Source organism: Bombus impatiens, unplaced genomic scaffold, assembly GCF_000188095.3.
Source record: "Bombus impatiens unplaced genomic scaffold, BIMP_2.2 scf_2222, whole genome shotgun sequence".
Classification (NCBI taxonomy): domain Eukaryota; kingdom Metazoa; phylum Arthropoda; class Insecta; order Hymenoptera; family Apidae; genus Bombus; species Bombus impatiens.
Window position 1 is genome coordinate 2,149,116 of NT_178641.1, and position 11,872 is coordinate 2,160,987.

The following is an 11,872-nucleotide window of genomic DNA, read 5'->3' on the forward strand; positions in this document are numbered from 1 at the left end:
GCGCTCGCGCGCTCCATCGCTCGGTCGGACGAGCGAGGTCGGGTGTTGTAGTTTGCTCGGCCGAAACGTAGGGAAAATGCAGATGTTTCGACCGGTCCTTCGTGGCCACGTACACACAGTTTCGCAGCTCCACCTGCGTTAGATTCGATGGCGTGATACACGATCCTCTCTTTGTCTCGCGAACGAAAGCCTTTACGGTGTGTGCAACCTTGCAGGTGCGCGCGAATTTCGAGGACGGTTTCCGAAGAAGAAAAAAAAAATCTCCTTTCCCACGTTCGGAATCGATAGAATTCTGGCATTATTTATGTCGACCCCGATTCGCGTTACGTATCTTTAAATATGCAGGGGTCAATATTTTTAGCAAGATTCGCCAGTTTCAGCAGCGCAGATCCGATAATTGGGTCGAAATCAGAGGATGACTCGATTCCCATCGAGAACAGCGAACCGATGCGTGTGTCACCTGGTGATGTGTGCCGTTGTTCCGAGTTCAAGGCTACCCATCGCGGAACACTGGACCAAGACATTCCTACCCTGTAACCGCCCCTACCGTCCCACCTTTCTTTCCCTCCATACCAGTCCACTCACACGCATTACCAACTCCCCACCAGCGTACGTCACGCGTCTGCTTCTCCATCGACTACCCCTCTCTGACCCCACACCCTCGCCGTTTAAGTAACGAGGTCTACGAAATCATGATGCTCTGTCGTCTTGCCCCTGCGAGATATTGTTCCATGAAAAAAACATTCGTCGATCGGCCGAAGAAAATATATATATCATACAAGAGGACTATTTTAGACTTTGGAAAGTACCGCCGGATAATCGAGTCCTTTGTACTTGATAGAGCTACGCGGTTGAACGTTTACGACCAACGTTGCTCAGAATTTTTCCCCGATATCCTTCCCCGCCGATAGCAACAGAGAGCACGTCGAGTGACTGCTCTCCGCGTTCTGCCTTTTAAACGGATCGCTTTGTCGCGGCGATTCAGCCGGTCGCCAGCGAAGATCTCGATGTTCCGCGATTAACCCTGCACCGTTAGACCAATTAACGAAGGGCAAAGACACAAAAAAGAAAAAAGAAAAAGAAGCCAGAAAAAAAGAAAAAAGAAAAAAAAACAGGAAAGAGAAAGTCATTTGTTCGTGCTCGTGGTGCCTGGTACACGAGGAAGCCTCAAAAGCGCCCTTTTCGGCAGGTTTGAACCCCGGTGTGCTCATTAACCCGGCGCACCTGCCAGTTAACGCGCTTGCCAACAACCGGCGCATGAATTCGTCCCAATAGACAGAAACTGCAGCGATAAAGAATATCATCCTCTTTAGGCACGACCGTACATGCGTCCTAAATGCACTCTACACACGCGAGGCTTTCGTGGGGGGTGAGGTAGGTAGCAGGGCAAGAATATGCGGGGTCTAGCCTTTTTCTCTCTTTCTCCCTCCCTCTTTCTCTCTTGTTCCCTTTCTCTGTGTGGGACTGCATCGTACGTACCCTCTCCGCCTTTTTCCTTTCTCTCTTCTCCTCCCCTTCCACCCACCCTGCCCCCCGGTTCCCTCCTTTCCATCACCTCCCTCGTTCCTCATCCCTCGTCTCTCGCTAGTGTATTTCGTTCGAACCGGTACCCTTTCCCTCCCTCCTGCTGCATTCGCAAACATTTGGTGGCCGTTGACCTCGAACGGGCTAATCCGCCGGCAGCCAAACAACCAATTATTTCTTTTCATCGGTATAGTCGTGCTGGCCGATACACCGTGAAACGTGGGAATGTGTTAGAAGCCGACGATGCCATCGCCGCGTCAGGTGAGAATTGCTCGGTCAATTTCCTGCGATTCTACCTACCTCGGATTCGTTTATAGACAGACACGTTCGAAAAGCGACAAGTATTTAAAAGATTAACGACAGACCCTGCTTACTCGACAACGCACATACGGATTAGTTACGTGTACGTGTACCGTTGATAGTTTATTTTGCAACGTCATTGCATCCCAACACGGATGTTCAATGGTACGGTATCTATAGCTTCGTACGAGGTGTTAAGAGCGATTAGCAAAAAAAAAGTAGCAACGAAGAGTCGAGAAGAATCGAGTAGAATCGAGGAGAAACGTGGAGAATCACGGAGAATGGAAGAGCGCCACGCGCCAGAAAGGGAGGCACATTTCCCTGTCTGCCTAGTAATAGACGCGCGCTACTTGCACCGCGGCCTAGTGCGTGTCTATTCCGATACTGTCCTCTTCCACTGCAACTACGGTTAACTATTGCTGCACTCGCGCTACTGCAGTCGGCGCCGATAGCTGCGTCATTACTTCCACTGTTCGTACGGCGCATCTCTAAAACCGCGTATTCTAACGATTCCAATTTAACTCGAGAGTACTTATTTAAAACTGCATTATCTCCAAGAGATGATTCCTATTCGTACTACTTCGATAGATCCTCCAGTGCATTGTTTGCATACTGGAAAACTCGGCTTAAAATGGTTTTCGCTAAAAATACCGCGGCTTCGCGGGTCAGGTCGAAATGAAATCCGTCCATTCTTTTTCGAATCAAGGCTAACTAGTCGAGCGATACAAAATTTGCGCTCAAGACGTGTTACTTTTCCCAGGTTGTCCCCGGCTCCGATTTGCCGACCCACTTTTCCACCGCGCGATTAATTGAGACACGATGATCCAACGAATATTTCTGTCAGCGCTTAAAAATACTGAAAATAGGTCACCGCCTGTATTTTTAATTATACCGCAGACGACTACGTAGACGATGTATCCGTCAGCATCCGTGATCCTTTCTGATTCTCGACTCGATCGAACCCGCGGCCAGAGAACAACGAGTCCCATTCGATTTAAGGGATCGCAAAAACGCGAGATCGGTTTCCATGGAATCCCGGAAGCGTGTCAGCTTCTCTCGAACGGATCGGGGAAGAATGGTCAGAGGGAATGGGGTTTCGGGCCGAAAGCAGTTCTTGCACCTTCGCCGGGACCGTTATTCTTCGAGGCGTCGGCCATTGAAGCACTCCGGAGAGAAAGGGTCAGGAGATGCGAACTTTTTCTTCGGGTCGCTCTGTAAATGGCGCGCGTTGAACTGCCAAGCAACGACTCGCTGACAAAACGCGGCGAATAGGCCAACCGACGAGGCAAACCGCGCGACCGTGACATTTTTTTCATCGAGGCGGTTGTGGGTGTGCGCAAGTGCACACATGTGCGTGTGGCACAGGACGAAACAAAGAAGCAACGAAAGAACCGCATACGACCGTTCGCATAAATACCCGGTGGTGACTCTCTCTCTCTCTTTTTCTCTCTCTCTCTCTCGTTCGCTATACCCTCGTCGATATAACTTTGAACGATCGCGTGAGACATATGATTCGTCACGATCAGCTGTGGCCGCACGAATTTTAAGGTGTCGCGGACCCAGCGGAACCATTGTTTCCCTCTAACTCGCCGGCTGTCAGTTACAATACGCGATGGATACTGTTATACCGTAATGATATGCGCGCAGCGCTAATTAATCGGGATTCCATGCGACATCCGGCCGCCTTTACGCGGAAAGAATTTCTACCGGTGAAACGTAGAACCGACGCGTCAACCTTGACGTGTGTGTCTTTGATTTTTGCCAAACTTTTCCGTCTGACCGGCAGCGGCGTCGATGTTTTTTTGTCGACAGGCGCCCCGAAAAAATCGCCGCTTAAAAACCGACACACTGCAACGACACGGTTTCGATACTGAAAGTCGATGGACTCGATGGTTCGGTGTTTTGAAATTCAAATTTTTTTCCATACTTGAGTCGGCTACACGGTGGACGCGCGTCCGCGAAGAATCGACGCGTTCTTTTTCCTTTCCTAATCGCTCGTTTCGACGAGTATAAAGTTCATTCTCGTCGGTTGCCAGATCAACGCGTACATTCAAATGCATGTATATTCGCGAACGTCTCGCCAGTGCTTCTCATAATGGGCAGTGTTTCTCTGTAATGTACGCGCTAGGAGACTGGACGGAGGCTCCGTGATGAATTTCAATGAGCAGCCACGCGAAATGCATAGTTGCCTAGCAGCAGAATCTGGCCGCGATAAGATACAACGCAGACACTCCTCCCCGCCCGATCGTTTTTTAGAATCGTATAATCGAATAATCGTGTATTTTTAATCGGCTCGTAAAAAAAGGAAAAAACTTCTCTCCGTAGATAAAGAAATGCAATCGACAGATCGGAGAATTAAAAGAAACGAAAATTATAAACTACAAACCGCCGTGTATTTGAATAATCGTGTACAATTCCCGGACGAGGATCGTAAATCGCGAGGCAAAGGCCGCCGTTAAATCCTCGCCGAGGTTATTCTAGCATCCGGTTCGCCTAAATAACGTATTCAAGCCGGAGTCTAATTTCACAGATAACACACAGCCGTCGTGTAATCTAGTTACTAGGCGTCTAATCTAATCGGTCGATTCGGATTATGTGCATGCATACCTGCGCGTAGACAGTGTGCGTGCGAGTACTGTCGAGGCGAAAAATTTCGATCGGTTCCTAGCTTCGACCGTGACTCGTTTTTATCCTTCAGAACGAACGTAACAGAGTGTGCGTCGTTCGTTAAATATAATTAGATGCTCATTTTTATTAAAAAAAAAAAAAAAGTAAAGGAAAAGCCTTCAAACATGGACGATCTCGTATTTGCGAGAGCGTCGCGTCTTTGACGACTTGCGACTTTGTCACCATCCACGATTACCCCGCCATACGGGAAGGAGTTCTTCGTCTTCTCCTCCCTTCCCTGACGGCAGCAATTAGACGTTTATTTTCGCGAGCTACGAAAGCCGGCCTTTATCTCGTCGCGTATTGTTTCGTCCCGATTATCACGGCGGGAAATCTCAACGCGTAATAATCGCTATCTCTGCTCCGTAATTCGTCCTCGATAGAATATAAATCGACGCGGAACGCGACCGTGTTTCCTCGACTTCCTGTTTCGTAATACCTATCGCGGCCAACCCTGTACACGCAGCTTATTCTCTCGGTAAACTTGGTAAACTATAGACGACGACGATCGATTGCGGATCGCCTAACCGCATATCGATGTACAGAGACGAATCGAAGTCGGAGCAGGACGACGAAACGGAACGAAACGCACGGCGGCGAATTGTTGCGGTGAAACGAGGATGTAGGTAAGCGCGACGATGGTGTCTTTGGTCGAGATATAGTTTCGCGCTGGAACTCGACCAGAGAGAAAACGGGAGAACCGGAGAAGAGAAAGGGAGGAATAACGGGTGCGAGGAACGAGCGGTACCCTCCGCCGTTCAAGGAGAATAAACCGTTATCGGAGGATATACCCTTTTCCAGGTGCAGGTGCCCGCCAAGAAAATCAAGAACGCGTTATCGCCACGGTGGATCGCGAACAATCTCGACGCCATTATAATTTTATCCGGAACTAATTCACGTTTCGAGCGTGTACACACACCGCGCTCGATGCCTGTCGAAAGTGGAAAAGTTGGGTAGAAACTAAAGGTATTCTCGTGCAGTAGCACGAGAAAGAACGAAGAGCAACAGATACCTCAGTGGATGAAGTCGATCGAGTACCGGTTTTGCTCTGGGGGCAAGCGAGTCGAGCTACGTTACCCTGCCGTGAAGCGAAAACCAGGCCAATTGCAAATTGCGGGTGTAAGCAGCGATATCGCGTAGCGTTTAGCAACGACAGATTACTTGTCCCGATGCGTTATTGTTTCACGAGCGGACGAAAGGGGTTAGAGGGACGAGAAAGTGTAGATTATTCGAGCGAGCAAAAGTGTGTCGTTAGATCGGTGAGAATAAACTCGTCGAAGCGGGAAACAGCGTTTCGAAATGGCGCGAAGTGGTACACGCTAAACGAAGCATTTTGCCGACTCATCGAACGTCTCGTTTCGAACTAGCGGCGGCGGGTTGCTTAAAAATGGCATCGAATGCACGGTCGTTCGTTGGATTGGTGAAAAAATCCGATGCTCGTTTGCGGGACGAGCTCGTTGAAAAGGCGGTTTTGCCGATAGAACGACGAGTGTGCCACCGTGGTTCCTCCTCTCGTATTTTGCGTCGCATGAGTTTTGCACGCATTTATACGCGCCCGCGCGTGTCTATATACGTGCATGTGTGGCTGCGACAAAGAGTGCGTAAGCTGGCGAGTGCGTGCGAGCACGGCTATGTACGCAGCCAGGAGAGAGCACCTGGGCATCTATGCGTCATTGTGGACGATAAAAAAAGCCGTAAGGCTGGCATAACGCAAGGAGAACGTCGACAAAACAGCGACGCGAGAGACTAGTAAAGCTGGTTTGTCTTTTCCCTCTTTTCTACGGCCGCTCCAAGTACGCCACAATAGCGATCGTCGACGCGTTCTCTTTCGACTGTTTTTGGTTCGCTCGGTCGTCCACCGATCTCTTTCGGAAAGAAGACATTCTATCGAAAGTATTTTAGGAGCCCAACCGCGAGAAACGCGATCCTTCGATGACATATCTCTGTATCTGTATCGCGAAAATAATTTTCAAGGCGAGGAGGAGGAGGCCCGAAAGGCGAAAGAAAGGAAACTAAAGAGAGACGGTAAACGACAGTTTGACGACATTTCGTGTAGCATCGTCGAAGTCTGTGGAGATCTAAAAGAACGGAATACGAAAAAAGGACGGGTATCCTTCTAGCGAGGACAAATTCGATGAGCTCGTAGGCGAGCGCCGAGAAACCTTCAAGGCTCCTGGATCATGGTTCCAAACTCACGTTCAAGGATCAGCTTTGTACAGAGGAATTTTTATTGGCTTCGTCTGACGCGCGCATAATATACGCGTGCAAGTGACTCGGTGAATTTTTTTTTCAGAAGCCGCGTTCAGCGCGGTTCACCGCCGAGGGAGCGAAAGAGAGAGCAAACGAGATACGCTTTTTTATTTTTTACCACGTTTTGCCTCCCCTCGCCTCGTTCCCTCTCTCCTTCCCTCTGGTCGCTCCATCCCTCTCCCGGTTTCTCTCCACTCTCGTCACCCTCGCGTTTCCTTCTTCTTTCCCCGCTGCTCGTTCGGTATCGCGAGATCTATTTATACCTAGTCGGTCGGTGTTTTCAACTTGCAGCGGCATCGTGTAACAAACGCGCGTCGCTCGTAAAAATAGGGGATCTGCACGATACGTTGCACGTACAAGAGTGAAGAGGAGATGGGAAAGAGAGAGAGAGAGAGACAGAGACAGACAGCCAGAGAGAGAGAGACAGACGAAGACGGACGAAGGAGAAAGAGAGAGGAGGAGCGGGAAAGAGCGAGAGAATTCGTGAAGCGTCCGGAGAGTCGTGCGTAGGGTCGAAACGACATCGTGAGAGCGCACCTCCATCGAGGTTCCTCTCTTTCGACGTTACAGAGAAATCAAGGAGAGGCGGAAAAGAGGAGGACGAGCTGTGGCAGCATCAGCAACGACAGCAGAAGGAGGAGGATCGAGATCCGCGACGTCGATTCGATGGTCGAGTAAAAGGGAACCACGTAACGTGACGGCGTGCGATCGTAGAGACTCGCGTGGCTCTCTAGATCGACGTGACCTTGCGGATGAACGCTGGATTTCCTAGTACGATGATTTTCGTTCGTTTTTCCTAATACATCGTGGCGAGAAGCGAGAGAGAGAGAGAGAGAGACCGATAGCATGCACCGTAAAAGCGAATGATCGCCGCGATCGCGCACGACCAACTCTGCTTTAATTGAATCTGGCCAACGGGTTGGCGATTGCTTTCCGCTCGCGCGCACACGGTAAAGAGAGAGAAGGAGAGCATCGTATTACGAGACGTGGAATTTTTCGTGAATGAACATCGGAGAAAAAGAGAGGAAGGAAAACGAGCGAGTAGAGCGGAAAAGAGACGACGAGGTGTGGCGGAGTGCGAGATGGAAAGAGAGGATAAGAGAACGAGAGGGAGAGCGGTCGGTACGCAGGAGCGACTAGGAAAACCGGGCAAAAAACACGGAGAAAACGAGAGTGAACGAGGAGCAGGGTCGAGCTTAACGTACGTACACACGGTACTCGTAACACGCGGGCCGGAGCGGCGTGCGCGACAAAAGGATCGAGGCGCTCGCAGACGGATTACGTCATTTCCCAGGCAACCTCTAACGTCTGGCATTATATTCGTCTAGCGATCGTCTAGCCGCACGGCAATCCCTCCATGCACGGACAAACACGTTACTAACTAGCGCCGGTACGCGCGTCTACCTTTCACGGTCGCGCTGCTCTTTACACGCGCTATTCTACGTTATACATGCCGTAGTAAGTACGTATCTGTACGTACTCTAGCGCGACGGGTTAACTAGCTGCGCGTAGACACGCGAAACGTGTCCATGAACACCGACGAAATCGTGCTTACGATACATTCTCCACTTGGGTGCCTGATACGTGTGTTTGCGTGAGTTTCGCATACACGCAGACACGTTCGAATAAATGTGCACACGTAGCCGCGGGAAACGTAGGCACATGCAACGGTCGCGCGCACACCACGCGACGAACAGACACGCGATAGTAAGGTTTCGGTGGTGTGCGTGTACGCGTGCATACTATGCGCGCGAACGCGAACGCGAACGCGAACGCGAGTCGCGACACACACGCACTTCTATCCATTTCTCTCGCTCTCACGGACACACGATCTGTCGTTTCCTCTGTGCCACACGCATACACGCATTCTCTCTCGTTCTTTCTCTCACACAGCCGGTCGGTTTGTCTTTGTCACGCACACGCTCTCTCGCTCGAACGTACTATCTATCGGACGCGTCTCTCGCTTTAGAAGCCGACAGGCGGCCGAAGGCCACCACTCTCAGCTGTGGACGTACCTTGATCGTTGAGCGCGAAGTAAAGTGTGGGGCTCCTTTGCCCGGTGTCCTTGTCGTCGATGCTAAACCCACCGTTTGACTGTCGGATGCGACGATCGCGACGAGCTAGCCTTCTTTTGCCGTCCTCCGCTGTCCGTCCTCTCTGTGTCGATTTCTGTGTGCCTGTCTCCTCTCTCGCCGTCTCCCGAGACGATCCACAGACCGGGAAGTCTGAATTCCGCACGAGATTCCCTAAGCCACGCAATCGTCGTTCGTGGTCTCGTGCGTTCCGGAGGATCTCGGGGACACTGGTAGGTCCATCCTCGTGAAAACGACGCACGACCAACGTACCACGACAACTGATCTCGTCGTCGTGCAACTCGCGCGTTCAAATTCTCCTCGTATGTGGTCGACAACGTGATTACGTCGAACAACGCGCGAATCCACACGAATCGTGTCTTCCACGACAACAGCGAACGCGAACACAATCGAAAAAAGGTGTCGTTGCTTTTTCTCGGTCAACCGTCACATCGGTCTTCCGTTTCTCCTTAGCTGGAAAACCACGCCGTTTGTTCCTGCCTCCGCGATGCAACAAAAATACAGACACACTTATTACTACTTTTCGCTGGCTTCCTCTTTTCGATCGTATCTCACTTATCCGTCCTGTCTGCTCGCATCAAGACGTTCGTCGATAGTGGATCTTGCACGTAGTCGAAGCAGTACGATTGATCCAGATATATCGATACACGCGGATGTCACTCGCGGCTCCGAAGGACGAACGGGTCGAAGAAGACACGTCCGTGATGCAGCAAATCGTCGTAGCAATCGTCGTAGCAATCGTAGTGTACGTAGCGTAACACCCGTGGTCGCGTATCACGAAGAAGGATGATCCGTTGCCGAGGATTTTCCCTTCTCTCCCTTGTTCAGTGTTCGCGACGTGCGACGTGTGCAACTGTGAATCACCGTAAAAAGGTATCGGCGACGATTCTCATCGACGCTCGAAAGACGTCCGACTATTCACTGCTGAGCGCGAAGTAAAGTGTGGGGCTCCTTTGCCCGGTGTCCTTGTCGTCGATGCTAAACCCACCGTTTGACTGTCGGATGCGACGATCGCGACGAGCTAGCCTTCTTTTGCCGTCCTCCGCTGTCCGTCCTCTCTGTGTCGATTTCTGTGTGCCTGTCTCCTCTCTCGCCGTCTCCCGAGACGATCCACAGACCGGGAAGTCTGAATTCCGCACGAGATTCCCTAAGCCACGCAATCGTCGTTCGTGGTCTCGTGCGTTCCGGAGGATCTCGGGGACACTGGTAGGTCCATCCTCGTGAAAACGACGCACGACCAACGTACCACGACAACTGATCTCGTCGTCGTGCAACTCGCGCGTTCAAATTCTCCTCGTATGTGGTCGACAACGTGATTACGTCGAACAACGCGCGAATCCACACGAATCGTGTCTTCCACGACAACAGCGAACGCGAACACAATCGAAAAAAGGTGTCGTTGCTTTTTCTCGGTCAACCGTCACATCGGTCTTCCGTTTCTCCTTAGCTGGAAAACCACGCCGTTTGTTCCTGCCTCCGCGATGCAACAAAAATACAGACACACTTATTACTACTTTTCGCTGGCTTCCTCTTTTCGATCGTATCTCACTTATCCGTCCTGTCTGCTCGCATCAAGACGTTCGTCGATAGTGGATCTTGCACGTAGTCGAAGCAGTACGATTGATCCAGATATATCGATACACGCGGATGTCACTCGCGGCTCCGAAGGACGAACGGGTCGAAGAAGACACGTCCGTGATGCAGCAAATCGTCGTAGCAATCGTCGTAGCAATCGTAGTGTACGTAGCGTAACACCCGTGGTCGCGTATCACGAAGAAGGATGATCCGTTGCCGAGGATTTTCCCTTCTCTCCCTTGTTCAGTGTTCGCGACGTGCGACGTGTGCAACTGTGAATCACCGTAAAAAGGTATCGGCGACGATTCTCATCGACGCTCGAAAGACGTCCGACTATTCACTGCTGTTCCTTTTCTTCGATTGTTCTTTCTTCTTCCGCGTTGTGTTGTCGTCGTGGACGGAGATAACGCGCGAACAGAAAAGGAAAGGAAAAAAAAAGAGACGATCGACGTTTACGCACTCCCGTGTGTGATCTTCGAAACGACGATAACGTTGCGGCCACGAAACGCGCAAAATGTATGAATGATCGGGCGGACGAAGATCGACGAGATTTCGAGGAAAAAGATCTAGAACGATGTATCGACGAACGTAGGATCTCTATCGTTGACCAGTAAGGAAGGATCCCGCGGTAAAGTATCCGGTATTATCTTGCGGGACGACACCATCGAGCGAAGGACCAGCTCCCTGCCGCTTCTTTGGGACACACCGGGGGACTACCTAGTCGTAGAGTGATTGGGAACGCGACTGGCCAAAGCACTTGATTCGCGCGCGGTTCGGTTTGCCCGTTGCTGCGCCTCTCCCGTGCAGTTTTTTCGGCGGTCTCGTGGTATGCGTGCATGCGCGTGCATGTATGTGTGCGCCCGCGCGCTCCTGTGTGTGTCCCTCGGACTTTTTCTCTCTTTCTCCTTCTTTCTCGTTCTTCCTGTCCCTCTCTCACTCTCCTCGGTGTTACACACGAGCGTGTTTCTTTCTCTGCACGCGCGCGTACCGGCTTAGCTCGCGCGCTCGTATTCTCTCGTCCATACGTCTGAATTTCCGTAGGTGTGCACGGTTCCTCTCTCTACACGCTAGCCGCGTGTCCGTGTGCGCGTTTACGCGCGTCCTCTCTCCGCGTGTATCTACACACGCCGTCGATGATGAGATCGTGTGTGCAAGCGTGACGCGGACGGTTACACGTAAGTAAGTAGTTGCGTGGCTGCGTGCATGCGAGCGTGCGTTGGTGCGTGCGTGGTGCGTGGTTCGACGTTGTCGTCGTCGTCGTCGTCGTCGCGTGGTGTCGTCGTCTTCGTCGTCGTGGTTGCCGTCGTTGTGTGGTGTCGTCGTCTCTCTACACGTTGGCTCGGATCCGCTCTCGTCGGTGCTGCGTGCGTGCGCGCCCTGGGTAGGCGAGGGTATAGTTACCGAAATGTTAACCTCGTGGAACCACTTTTTATTGAGTGTCGCAAAATTCATAGGAACCTCGC

General features: G+C 51.3%; 1 protein-coding gene and 1 long non-coding RNA gene across 3 annotated transcripts in view; one reads left to right on the plus strand and one right to left on the minus strand.

The window, feature by feature from the left end:
- Window positions 1-9,755, minus strand: part of LOC100747304 (broad-complex core protein) — a 61,687-nt gene extending 51,932 nt beyond the window's left edge. For both annotated transcript variants that reach the window (XM_012393210.3, XM_033324406.1), the window contains exon 1: window positions 8,757-9,755. The gene's annotated coding sequence lies outside the window, so the exon portion shown is untranslated. The remainder of the gene's footprint in view (window positions 1-8,756) is intronic.
- LOC117152468 overlaps window positions 1-11,872 on the plus strand; it is a 25,338-nt gene that overhangs the window by 3,309 nt on the left and 10,157 nt on the right. The window contains exon 2 of the long non-coding RNA XR_004462860.1: window positions 8,454-8,459. This is a non-coding gene — a long non-coding RNA (uncharacterized LOC117152468). The remainder of the gene's footprint in view (window positions 1-8,453; window positions 8,460-11,872) is intronic.